Source organism: Centruroides sculpturatus, unplaced genomic scaffold (assembly GCF_000671375.1).
Source record: "Centruroides sculpturatus isolate CEXI.00-Female unplaced genomic scaffold, Cexi_2.0 scaffold200, whole genome shotgun sequence".
NCBI classification, from domain to species: Eukaryota; Metazoa; Arthropoda; class Arachnida; order Scorpiones; family Buthidae; genus Centruroides; species Centruroides sculpturatus.
Genome location: NW_019384495.1, coordinates 92399 through 106530, shown reverse-complemented (window position 1 = coordinate 106530; position 14132 = coordinate 92399). Strand labels below are relative to the sequence as shown.

General features: G+C 30.3%; 1 pseudogene; it reads right to left on the bottom strand.

Moving 5' to 3' along the window:
- Nucleotides 1-12007: 12007 nt before the first annotated feature.
- LOC111621882 lies at nucleotides 12008-13081 on the bottom strand (annotated as a pseudogene).
- Nucleotides 13082-14132: the final 1051 nt, after the last annotated feature.

The following is a 14132-nucleotide window of genomic DNA, read 5'->3' as shown; positions in this document are numbered from 1 at the left end:
AATATCACTTTTTTCAAGTTTAGTCAAGAATATTTTTTCTTCCGTAAATTTTATAACGTACGTATCATTTCATTAAAAATAATTTTAGTTTTAAATTTAGAACACAAAAGTATTCCAAAGAATCGTTTAATATGATATTAAGTGTGAATTTAAGATTAAAGTTCACGAAAAAACAGGATTGTATAATTACATAAATTATATAGTATCAATTGTTAATATTACAGAGCTGGTAACGTGACTACATTTTTTCTAAGATAATAAAGTTTCGAAATGTTCGTTCTTTTCGGAATTGTTATTCACGTTATTGTAATAAAAATCAAAGAAAGATTAACCTTATTATTTTCCTTAAACGGACTACATACGTCGTTGTAAGTAAAAAGAGTCAAAATCAAAATAATTCCTTAGTTTTTTAGAATGTGCCTTTGTTGTTTACAAAATCAGATAGCAATTAGTAATTTTTCGGAATTTTAGATAAATATTAAAAAAAATTCAAGTGGTTAAATTAAGGGTAATTGATCGTAAGTGTGAGTCGCATTTAATGCGTATTACTAATGGATAAAGAATTAACATATTTCTGCATAATGTCATTAAACATCGTAGAAAAATGGCCAGGCACATATAAAATTGTATCTTTTAATTTAACCTGAAACACATAATGTTGTTTATATTTTTGTATTTTTGATGAAGTTAACTCACAAGTGAAATTTTATATCTTGAAAATAATTATAATTAAATTTGTTTATACATAAATTCTAGAGCATTATGAGTTTGCAACTGCGAGTTCAATCCTCTATTTAAATTTTAATCTTGTCTGTAGTTATTAATGTACACGAATTTCATCTAATCATAGGCGCACTACAAAGGAAAAGTAATTGAGAATGACATCATCAAAATTCTTTGTGGAAATTATCGACCTAATTTCAAGCGGGCTAGACGACCAGTTGAAAAAGTACTTAATGGAACTCATGCCATGCTAATAAACAGACAAAAATTTGAATTGAAAATGAGCAAACGACAAAAGAAAAAAGTTTTCATATCAGAAGACATACTTTTTACGCACTTTCAGTTCATACAAATAAATTTAGTCAAAGTGAATTATGCTGAGGAAATCTGTAAAACGTAAGTATTAAGAATGTGTTTCTATCACTTACAATTTTCCACTGGATAATTCCACTGAACATTAGTAGTCACGGTCTTTCTATGGAAAGAATCAACGTCAGACAACGCGTCATTTCAGCTAAACCAACTAGTATACTTCCTTATAAGGTCAGCACTTTATTTTAATTCAAACACAAATTATTTATCGTACTTATACAAACACTAGGCAAATCACAGAATTAAATTTTATTCAGTTGATACGTGTTTCTTTTGTTAATACACGTTTTCTTTCTTGCCCCTGTTCAGCCAACTAAAATAAAAATTCACAAGTTAGAACAGTATAACAAAACAAACATATAAGGTTATGTGATTTCAAAAACATACATTTTTAATGAGTTTAAACAATTTTAAATTTTCTCCATACACTTAAAATCACGTTTAAATTGATTTAACAATTAAAATTTACATATTAGTTTTTCGAACAAACGTATTTCGCTGACCATTCTTCTTCCTCTTATTCTTTTCAGTTAAGCTTGCCCACTGCTACTATACAGTCGCATGACGAGTAGGCCACCTTATGACAACATTTTTTAAAAATTTGAAAAAAAATTTTTTTTTTTAAATTACACTTCTACCTAAAAAATCTGTTTTAAAAAATCTTCTTAAAAATATTCCTACTTTTATAAGATATTGAGTTAGTTTTCGTTTTTTTTAATACTTAGGTTTTATTTATACATTTATTACTTTTGATAATTTCTACGCTTTTTCGAACTTTCTATGATATGTTTTTTTTTGTGGAGTATTTGTACTTTATCTATTTTACAATCGTTCAAGGTGCAATGATCATGAAAAGCAGAATTTAATCTATTATATTTTAGATCTGCTATATGTTCTTTTAACATGGTGTTTATCTTTCTTTTAGTTTCTCCTATATAATATTTATTATCCCTACAAGTGCGATGAATTTTATATACTACATACTTATTTTCAGTTCGTGGTTGTTGTTTTTTCTCAGTGTTGAGCTGTTTAAGCCTTGTATACATTTTTTGGTATGACAGTGCTAACTTGAAGTTAATATTACTTATTTCATTATCAATTTGTTCGTGTAGTCCTTTGATGTATGGAAACCCGATATACTTTATGTTATTTGATTTTTTATTGGTTTGTTGCTTTTTAAAATCATTTATTTTAAGTTCCCATTTTTTAACAGTCTGTGGGTAACCCGCCAAAAAAAATTTTTTTTTAATTCAGCTAAATCTGCAAATATGTGTATTTCTTGACTTGTTCTCTTTTTTATTTTAGAATATTCCGTCATACTAAAAAATAAATATTTTTTATTATTTTAGAATATTATTAGAATATTATTTTAAATATATTAGAATATTAGCACCGTCATACCAAAAAATGTATACAAGGCTTAAACAGCTCAACACTGAAAAAAACAACAACCACCAACTGAAAATAAGTATGTAGTATATAAAATTCATCGCACTTGTAGGGATAATAAATATTATATAGGAGAAACTAAAAGAAAAATAAACACCAGATTAAAAGAACATATAGCAGATCTAAAATATAATAGATTAAATTCTGCTTTTTATGATAATTGCACCTTGAACGATTGTAAAATAGATAAAGATAAAGTACAAATACTCCACAAAGAAAAAGAAACATATCATAGAAAGTTCAAAAAAAGCGTAGAAATTATCAAAAGTAATAAATATATATATAAAAACCTAAGTATTAAAAGAAACGAAACCTGGCTCAACATTTTATAAAATTTGAAATATTTTTTAAAAAGATTTTATGAAACAGATTTTTTAGGTAAAAGTGTAGTTTTTGGGAAATTTTTTTTTAATTTTAAAAAATGTTGTCACAAGGTGGCATACTCGTCATGTGACTGTGTAATAGACAGTGGGCAAGCTTAACTGAAAAGAATAAGAAAAAGAAAAAAGGTCAACGAAATACATTTGTTCGAAAGACTAGTATGTAAATTTTAATTGTTAAATCAATTTAAACGTGATTTTAAGTGTATGGAGAAAATTATAAAATTGTTTAAACTCATGAAAAATGTATGTTTTTAAAATAACATAACCTTATATATTCGTTTTGTTTTACCTTTGTAACTTGTAAACTTTTATTATAGTTGGCTGAAGAGGGACAAGAAATGCTCGAAACGTGTATTAACAAAAGAAACACGAATCAACTGAATAAAATTTAATTTTGTGATTTGCTTAGTGTCTATATAAATACGATAAATAATTTGTGTTTGAACTCGAATATATTACTGACACGGTTTCAAAAATACCAGTCAGCGCTTTAGTTTAATGTATGTAGAATTTATTTTATTTTTTTTCATAAGATGTCAGAACAACTTTTCCGTTGAGTTGGTTATTTATAGAATGCAATAAATAAAAATAGTCATAAATTTAGTATTTACTATATTTAACTCACTGGTGTTGCAAAACCAGAACGTGAAGCTTTTATAGTACTGTTTCGAATGGCGTTAACAAATGAGAAAAAAACCGAAAGAAAGCGGAACTAACATGCCACATCTAAGCAATTAATATCTGCTACTCATTAGTTAATACACAAGATGTACTGTATTTCTAATTCGTATATAAATTACGAGATTATAACCCAAATTATCTGCATTCTTCCTGAGTATATGCCAGAAATTGCTACCAGAATGTTCAACATATGCGAATTTTTGCAAATGTTCAAGTCTTATGTATAATGGCGTACACATAATTTTTATAACTTTTATATGAAATTATAAAATATTTAATACACAGAAATATTGAAGGTTTACTTTATTAAGATTTTATGATTTTTAAAATTAAATTTACTTTCTAACTTTAAGCTTGCAGAAGTTTCATTTGCCATCTAACCATGATTTAGTTTATAATGTCATATAAAAATAATTAATGATATTGATATTATATATTGTATTTAATAGATCAAAAAACAACACAATATCACATTGCTTCGCTAACATCATACAGACTTTTATGTGAGAAAAAACTAAAAGACACTGTTATATTTTCATAGTAAGATAAATTTATACCATGTTCAACAAATATAAACCTTAAATTATAACATGGCAATAAAACCGACAAAATTCATAACTTATATTAGATTTTTTCACTTTATATGGGCTATTGTTTGGCTATCATACACATACAATAAACTTGCAAATTTTCTTACAAGCATTCCAATGATTAGATATAAAGGAACGTTCAACTACTAGTGTTCAGTAGTTTTATGTACTCAATCGCTTAATATTAGTAGAATTCGTGAAACGGAGCACGCTCCAAGATATATAATATCCATTTTTCATTAATTTTACATAAAATTTATGTAATTTATTTTTTTAAAATTTTAGTTTTTGACGCAATTTTTTCGTCGTAAATAACAAAAAAAAACTATTGTTTAAGTGTTTAAAGATGAGAAATAATAATTGAATGTGCAATACTTTATAATTTTAATTCTTGAATTTGTGTAATCTCAAAAATTTGCCAGGAACTTTTTTATTTAATGTTTTCATTAAATAATTTATGTAACTGAATAGTACAACAAATTTAAGAGTTTAATAGGCAAAATATATTTTGAATAATTTAAGTAATTCAATTATTTCTAATATGTTGCATAATTGAAGTAATGTTCTCTGTACATAAAATAGTGTAATACAGAAAAGTAACAGTATGTATTTATATTTAACAGGATAAATCGTATTCAAGAAAGTGGATTATCTGAGAAAATTGACAGAGACATTTTTTATGAAAAAAGAAGAAACGACTTCTACGATGATAAGACAATCGATAATAATAATGAACAACATCTGGAAATAAATGATATTAAGGGTCTACTCTATTTATTAGTTACTGGATATTTGATCTCTTCTGTTGTATTTCTTACAGAAATTCTAGACAACAAGATAAAAAAGTTTAGAAGAAGAAAATGCAGAGTGAAGCCATTCAATATTGTTAATTAATTTTTAATTATATTTTAAAATTAAGGCAGTAATTCTGTGTTCGTTAAAGTAGTTTTTGTTTTTATTAACTTTTTTATTATACTCTTTTGTTTTGAGCAACAATGCACATAAAATGTGATAAAACAAAGTTTAAACAATTGATAATTAAATTTTGGTTTCGTTTGTACCAAAATTAATAATCAAGAGCCAAAAAGTTACAGCTTGATGCTAAACTGCAGAAGCCTTTAGTAAAAAATATAAATATACAAAAATACGCTGTTTCATAGTAAACGTTGTAACACAATTGTAATTAATTTATGTCATATGACTGTTGAAATTCACAAAGTGTTCAAGTTTTGTTTTTCGATCGTTCACATTACAGATTCGACTTGATTTCTTTTTGACCCAACAAACACCCACGTGTTATTGAAATTGCTACTATAGTTTGAATAACATATTGAACCTATTAACAGGTTTGGTTTCTTCCATTCTCATTTGTAATTCGCGCATGTAACATGAAAGAAGCTGCATAAAATTTCTGTCGTTTATGTAATCAGAACAGTTTAAGTTAGGGATTTTGAAAACCGCTTTATTAAACTATTTTTTAGTACTGCTTGCATTTAAGTAGCCGAAGACGAATCTATAATAAAAAAAAGTGATTCGTAATTTCGGTTGACATATAATGCACCCCAATATATCTACAGATAACGCAAATTATTTGAAACAAGGCTATGTAGCATGTCTATAAGACACGTTAAATATCCTATATAATTTTATAATATATAATAATAAAAAGGTAATATAATAATAAAAATTAATGAAATTACTCAGAAAATTATTACTGTAAAAATGCTAACGAAAACATGTACTGTACAATGTACTAATTCAGCGAATTCTTAAACATATTTCGAAACATGCGGGATAACTGAAAGTGAATATGAAATTTACCTGAAAATAACGAGTGACGCAACTTCTTGGCCTTTAGTATGCACGTGAGTTGGCAGATGGAGTTGGCAGTTGCAAAAACTGTAAATTCATTTTAATATTAAAAAAAATAAAATGATACATTGAAATAGAATACACAAAAATGAAATCGTAATAAACGAAAACACAGGGGACATGGGTAATTTTTTTATGAAAAGGATAACCCATAATAGATCACATTGAAATAGATTGTATGCCAGATAAGCAAGGGTGTTAATTTGAAAAGTTATTACATATTTTTGTGCATTACATGCTACAATAAAAAAGAATATTATGAATAGTTCAAAATATACTACAGACGTATTAATTTATAACACGATATGCAATATTATTTTAGTTGCACTTCCTAATGCGAGTATGTTAATTGTAGAAGTTAAAATGCGCAGCTCGTATTATATGATCATCAAATTAATTGTAACGCCAATGTAAACGAACAATAATTTGACACCTTACACAGTAGTTTTCATAGTAACCTATAGTGCATCACTTCAAAATATTTTCTAACAGATATTACAGTAATTATTAAAAAATGTATCTAAGCATAAATTTTAATTAACAAATGTATCAAGTTTATGCATTTGCAAATGTTGTAACTCGAAACAAAAATGTATGTTTCATTATTTACTTTTTAATGTGTATTTAACATTAAATATACTATAATATAATTAATTGAAAATACAGACAAATCTTTGAATAATGACTGACGGCAACGTACAACACGGTGGACTAGCGGCTAAGCAGTTTCGTTCCTGAACACTAACAGCCGATCGCAGAGACAGAGGTTACGTTAAACGACGTTTATCAACAGAACGGCCTATAGACGTTGGCTGGCTGAACCGCGGTTTAAAATGCGTTGCAAAGACGACCATCGTCTATTTCTGACCGTTTTCTAAACGACCTTCGGCAAAACATTTGATCTTACTTACTTCGCTATTACTACCCTGTTTTAGGAGTCGTCCAACCAATCGGGTTATTTCTTTGTGACTTCAGAAACGGTCGCCAGCTATATTCCGAAAGCTTCCAGAGATAAAATCTTAAGGCCGTCAAAACCATTGTTCAGCATTTAATGGCAATTATTTATTATTTCAATATTTAATTTCGTCGCCAATAGGGTTTAAAATATGTACATATTCGACTATACCGAATTCGGAATAGATTTTTAAGAAATTATTCTGACATCTTATTTCTGTCGAAATGAATAATTTTACATATTTTATTATTTTAATATTACATTTTTTATATCTATAAACAGATTTCTGAAATTACTAAAATTGTCTCGTTTGTTTAACAGTACAATAACTCAGAAATGCATTAATTAACATTTGATAACCGACACGATATTCGAATTGTAAATAAATATATCTGATTTAAATTAATTTAAGTTTTAAGTCTTCACCATTTGAATATCGAAATTGAAACATTTAAAACTAATTTAAAATGTTTAATTTTGTTGTTTTGCTGCAAGCAATTAATTATTGACTAATTTTGTCGATTCGTACCGTTCACAACATTTATCATAGAAACGACAACTGTTTTTATCTAAACTTTTCCACGAACAAAACTACCACTCGAATTGAAAAGCACTCTAAACCTGCTGTCGAGTAAGTCTAGGAAATAGGTCAAATAACTTGTTTCTAATTGCTGTCTACATTGTGGCAGGCGAGAAACGCCGTCTCTGCAATGAAATTTTTCTGAACAGCGGTCTACTTGATCTGTCAACCGCCGTCTGTCTCTAAACGTTGTCTCTGAAATCGGCTGTAAGGGTTCGGTCGTGGGTTCGTTCGTGGGTTCGTTCGTGGGTTCGTTCCTCTTTGGAACCGGCTGGTCACGTGGAGTTTTCCGGGTTTTCTCCACGTCTTTGACGCCTGAATAGGGGCCAGTTGCTTTTAGAAGTCCTCCCGGAAGGCATTATTTTTAAAGTATAAACAAATATATATTATTACTAACTACGTCACATCGCAAATGCACGTCAAAATTTATTACGGGGCACCATAGCCTAGTAGCTGTTGCCGAACTTAAAAGACAAGGGATGACGTACGTAATCGATGTTTTTCGGAGTGACCTCCTTAATTAAAAGTTAATTGTATTGTTTTTTCAAGAAAAAACTATAATGGCTTCTTGGAAATGTCTATTTTTCGGAGGTTCGAGTGTATTTGCTTATAATATCGATATAAAATATAGGCCTATGTATTAAATTTTTCATATGTACTGTAGACATTAAGTCAATAAAATAATTATATTACCGTTACGTTTTTGAAGTTTCTTAATACGCTCAACTAAATAATAACATATCCAGCAACGTTTTTCTTAACTTATACGTTACCATTAACCCGTTGGGCATTATTCTTTAGACCCGAATGCAGTTTAAAAATTTTTGTTCGTTTTTGAATATTAAAAAAAAAAACATCATTTGAATTGAAAAAAAATTTCGTTTTTAATTTTTGTGAATGCACCTCAGTTGGTTCCTAAATGGCATCTTTCCCTCTGGATAGCCAACTTTACAGGGGCCTGCAATGGTGGCTTCTCTGCATGACGAACTATCATGCTGGAAAGCTGCCATTCGTAGGTTAGCATCGGTAAGCGTTTAAAAATAATTTTGAGAAATGAAACATGACACAACATAAAATGAAAATAAATTTAATGACGAAAATAAAATTAAAAGTTATTTATATGAAAAACAATAAAATATTTACAAATATACATCATGATTACACTTTCCATATTGTACAAAACATATCTATAATTAAAAAAGATAAAAAATAGAAAAATAAAATTTAATTCACAATTTAAAAAAAGCAATTTATACAAAATAAAATATAAAATAAAATTAGAAATTTATTTTGGTATGATAGATTTTGAAACAAGGCGCCGGACACAAGGCCACCTTACAAGATTCGCACTGGTACCTTGTTTCCCGTCGAATTTTTTTTCCTTTGTCATCACGTTTACTGCAACAAACGACACAGCATCTGGTTGGAGCAACTTTTTTGTCNTGTCTTATCATCACAAGTGAGATGTGTCCTGAGAAGACAGTGTTTTCAAACAATCAGTCTTAACCACATGACGATACAACAAAGAATGTCGCAAATTGCATCAGACATCGCATTAATCACTTGGAGGTCAGGCCCCCAGTCAATAAACTTAATCCTAATTTGGCCCTTCTTCAAAAAAAGGTTGTGCATCCCTGGTAATAGCGAGCTAGACATCGCACATCCCTCACCTCTGTTCGGACAGGATCTGCACTGCAGTTATTCAGCAACACAGGCCGATTTATGATATATCATTAGTGCCTACTTCCCTCCAATGATGAGGATGAGAGATGTATTAATGAGTTGGCTACCACAATCAGGAAAATTGATAGTAAAAGCGTTATTGTTTCTGGTGATCTCAATGTCAAATCAGCCATATGGTTCCACACTCAGAAGGACAAAAGAGGACGGCTGGTGGCCAACCTCATGGATGCAAATGACTTAATATCTACAAATATGATCACTCATCCTACCTTCCATACTCCATATGCAGAGGGATGGACTGATGTCTGCTTGGTGTCCACGGAACTTAGCCACCGCATCATAAATTGCGAAAAACCTTGTTGGTCACATCGGCCAGTGACCACCAGTATATTCTCACTAAGAGGGCGTCAAGAAGTGGATTAGTGAAGCTGTGTGGAAGTTGGGCTTTGGTTTAGCGCGAAGATTCTTTCTTGGATTTATCTTTTTGGTGAATTGTTATATATTGCCGAAACCAGGATTGAACAAGGATTCTAGTGATGTCAATTTTATCGAAGTTGGACCAAAATTTAAGAAGTTATGACAATTTGAAAATTTGAAATTTCAAGACTGTTAATCCGGAACGCAGAAACCGATCAACTGAAAAGAAGACGGGGCTATAATCCAAGGATTTGTGTGAGTAATCTCTGAACATTTGGGGTCTTTAGGATTTGTGGTTCCTCTAAAATTAAGGTTTTTAAAGTCTTAAACAGCGGGTTGCATCAGGTCTCTGGCAAGCCATCCGTAATTTATCGATAACTTGTTTGACAAAAAACTTTATTTAACAGTAACTTTCTTTGTTGCTGTCAAAACCGTGTTGTTATTTATATATTGTATACTGGCACAATGAAGTGACCTCTTAACTCGTTGGGACTTTTTCTTCAGACCCGAATGCAATTCGAAAATCTTTTCGTTTTTGAATATTAAAAAAAAACATCATTTGAATTGAAAAAAAATTTTGTTTTTAATTTTTGTGAATGCACCTCAGTTGGTTCCTAAATAGCATCTTTCCCTCTGGATAGCCAACTTTACAGGGGCTTGCAATGGTGGCTTCTCTGCATGACGAACTATCGTGCTGGAAAGCTGCCATTCGTAGTTTAGCATCGGTTACTGTTTAAAAATAATTTAACAAATGAAACATGACACAACATAAAATGAAAATAAATTTAATGACAAAAGTAAAATTAAGAGTTATTTATATGAAAAACAATAAAATATTTACAAATATACATCATGATTACACTTTCCATATTGTACAAAACATATCTATAATTAAAAAAGATTAAAACTAGAAAAATAAAAATAAAATTCAATTCGCAATTTATAAACAATTTATACAAAATACAGGTAACCCCCGTATAACATGGCACTTCTATAGCACGGATTCGCTCTAACACGGTTCGAGAATTGGTACCATCCCCCGTATAACACGGTACTTTTATAGAACGGATTCACTCTGACACGGTTCGAGAATTGGGTAAAACCCTATTACAACAGGAAATGTAATAAATTTTTACATACTTAACTAATAATAGTTTACGAAAATTATTATTTTCGTGAACTATTAGTACTTAAGAATGTAAATTTTCTCTTCTCGCCTTCTGTCGATACAGGTGGTCCTTCTCGAAACTTGTTTCAATGTTGCCAGATCGCGACGCTTCTGCTTCTGAATGTTGCCGAATGTTTTTCCCTTATTCCATACTTGCTTTATTCTTCATAAGTGCTTAGCACCATATAAGGAAATTTATAAAGACCTTTTAACTAGAAGCAAGCAATCTAAAATTACATACATTTTGCAAAAGGTAAAGCATGGATCTGAAGATAATGCAGAAAAATGCTCAGAGGATAAGGATAACTTGCCAAAAAGAAAACGCTCTCGGTTAATTAATAGTGTTTTTAGTGATGACGAAGAAAACATTGTTTAATTTATATTAATATGTATCACTTTAAAAATTTTAATGAAGATATTTATCTTAATTATGAAAATATACTAGCATGTTTTTTAATTTTTGGCACTTAACCCTCCTTTTCGTATTAGTTCTTTGTTTCGTATAACACGGATTCACATAACACGGCATTTTTTTGGAACGTAACTACCGTGTTATACGGGGGTTACCTGTAAAATATAAAATAAAATTAGAAATTTATTTTGGTATGATAGATTTTGAAACAAGGCGCCGGACACAAGGCCACCTACAAGATTCGCACTGGTACCTTGTTTCCCGTCGAATTTTTTTTTCCTTTGTCATCACGTTTACTGCAACAAACGACACAGCATCTGGTTGGAGCAACTTTTTTGTCGGTCGACGGAATAAAGTTTGGGAAATGTTTTTCCGTAAGTCTAAGCGGACTCGGAATTCTCGTCTGACCATGTTTGCTCGGCCTCGTTTCGGTGTGATACATTGTTATAATGCGTTCAATGATGGTCATTCTAAATAACAGATGTGTCTTTTCTCCACCATTTTTTGTGTACAAAACATATGAATTATATAAAGAAATATCTAACAATTGAAAGAATATTTTTTTGTAGTATTTCTTCCCTTTTTTTCTCGCCACAGTATAATCATGGAGATGCTGATCTAAAAGGTCAACACCTCCCATAGTTATAGTCAACAACAACTTGTGGCTTCATTACAGTTTTACCAGTACGTGTTTCAGTACTTACCATTCTTGGACTGTGGAATGTAGAGAGGAAAGTGACTGTTCGTGCCATTTTTGGATCATCATTTTACCTCTTTGCATTGTCACAGTCTGTCCTTTTTTTAATTTTTTTTGATGTAATATCTTTGGAACATCTTTCCGTGTTGTGCGTAATGTTCCACAACAATCAGTTTTGACTGTTATAAGATAATCTGCTAAATGTGGGGAAGTATAATAATTATCTGTAGTTAGACAGTATCCCTTGTCTAACACGGGTCCATTAATGTTAACACAACTTGAGAGGTAAATAACATATTTGCGTACTTTTGGTTTAGGCAAGTGCCTTTTCCAGTGTAAATAATAAATCTGTACAGATATCCGGATTTCGATTCGCATAACATAAAAAATTTGACACCGTAACGAGACCGTTTTAGAGGAATGTACTGCTTCCAGGAAAGACGGCCTTTGAAGAATAGAAGGCTCTCGTCAACGCTGACGTTTCGTTCGGAGGTATAAAAACTGGAGAATTTTAAATTAAGATTTTTTACTACTGGCCAAATTTTCCAAAGTTTTGGATTCTCATGCGTTTCAGGATTATAAGGGGTACTGTCTGCAAAATGCAATTTTTTTTTATATCCATGTATCTACTTTTAGTCATTAGTTTACCAAAAATTGGGGTGTTTATAAGATCATTCCTGGACCAGTACATTTTCTCAGATGGTTTGTATAACAGTCCTTGTAATATACAAATCGCTAGAAATAAGTATATTTCTCCGACTGTTACTGGCTCCCACTGATCCCTAGATGACCGTGCCTGTTGCATCGCAAACTTATTTGTTTCAGTTACAATAAGGTTAATTAGTTGCAAGTCAAAGAATAGCAAAATATATGCCAACGGGTCCAAAACATCAGTAAGAGTAAATTTACATCCTGGATTTCCTCGAAAAGTAAATCGCGGAGGAGGTGGAGGAGGACTATCCAAATTTAAATCTACCCAGTTTATGGCAGAGGGGCCGTCTCCATCGTCGCTGTTGTCTGACGACATATCCTGGCTAATAACGCTAATGTCTGAGTCACTTTCAGACAGTTCTTCGTATTCAAAATCTGAATCTGACATTCTGACAGGAAAAAAAAATTATCTAAAAACCCGTTATATTTATCTAACGCGAAATAAAACAATTATTATTCTTCTCTAGAAATAGTATATTTCTTATAAACTTACTTGATAAAATAGCGAAATATATTTAGTCAAGCAGATAATACAGAATTTCCAACTGAACTAAAGGAGAACTTGTCTACTAGTCTACTAGAAAGCAAGTGAGAATTTCTTGAAGCATTCGAAATAAGAACAAAGAGACAGAATTTCTAGGAACAAATATCTGACGTTATTTATTGCAGTCATAAATTGCAATAACAAACCCTGGTATCGGAAACTTTTGTACTTACAGTACAATACCATTTCCAATTAGCAAATTTTTATTACAGGTTCTCCCTCCATCTGAGAATTGATAATTTCATGAAAGTGTTTGGAAGTTCTTTCTAAATGCTTTTATATGTAAATAATTTTATAGAAATATGAATAACATATCACCGTTTATGATTGTTGACTATAACATATATATGTTAACAAAAATTTATAAAATTCAAGATTTGAAAAAATCAAAAAACTTTTGTGTGTAAACATTCGATCAATCTGTTATATGTTACATAGACAGGTCTATTTTCTCAAAAAAACTGCAGCTTTCTAAATCAAAGTAGAGATAGAATATGGCCTACAGTTTACAACGCGACTAGTTTGGGGGGGTGGTTGAAATTTGTAAATCTAGGTCAACACACATTTGTGCATCGATGGTGTATATTTGATTTTGTTTATGTTATTTATACTATTATAATAAGCAATTATTACCTTATTATGTGAACGATTATACATGTATTATTGTTTACGTATTACGGAAGTATCACAATAATCCGGAAGTACTTTGTTTTTTAGAAAGACTTACGGCTGGATGATTCTGAAAAAACGTTTATAAACGTAAAACAGTATGAATATACATATAAATTTATTAAATTCAGGTAAAAATAAATCAGAATAACGATTTATGATTGTTTCTATATGTTCATAGCTTACGAAGAGTATCTCCGAGAATGCATGGCTTTTTACTTGAAAT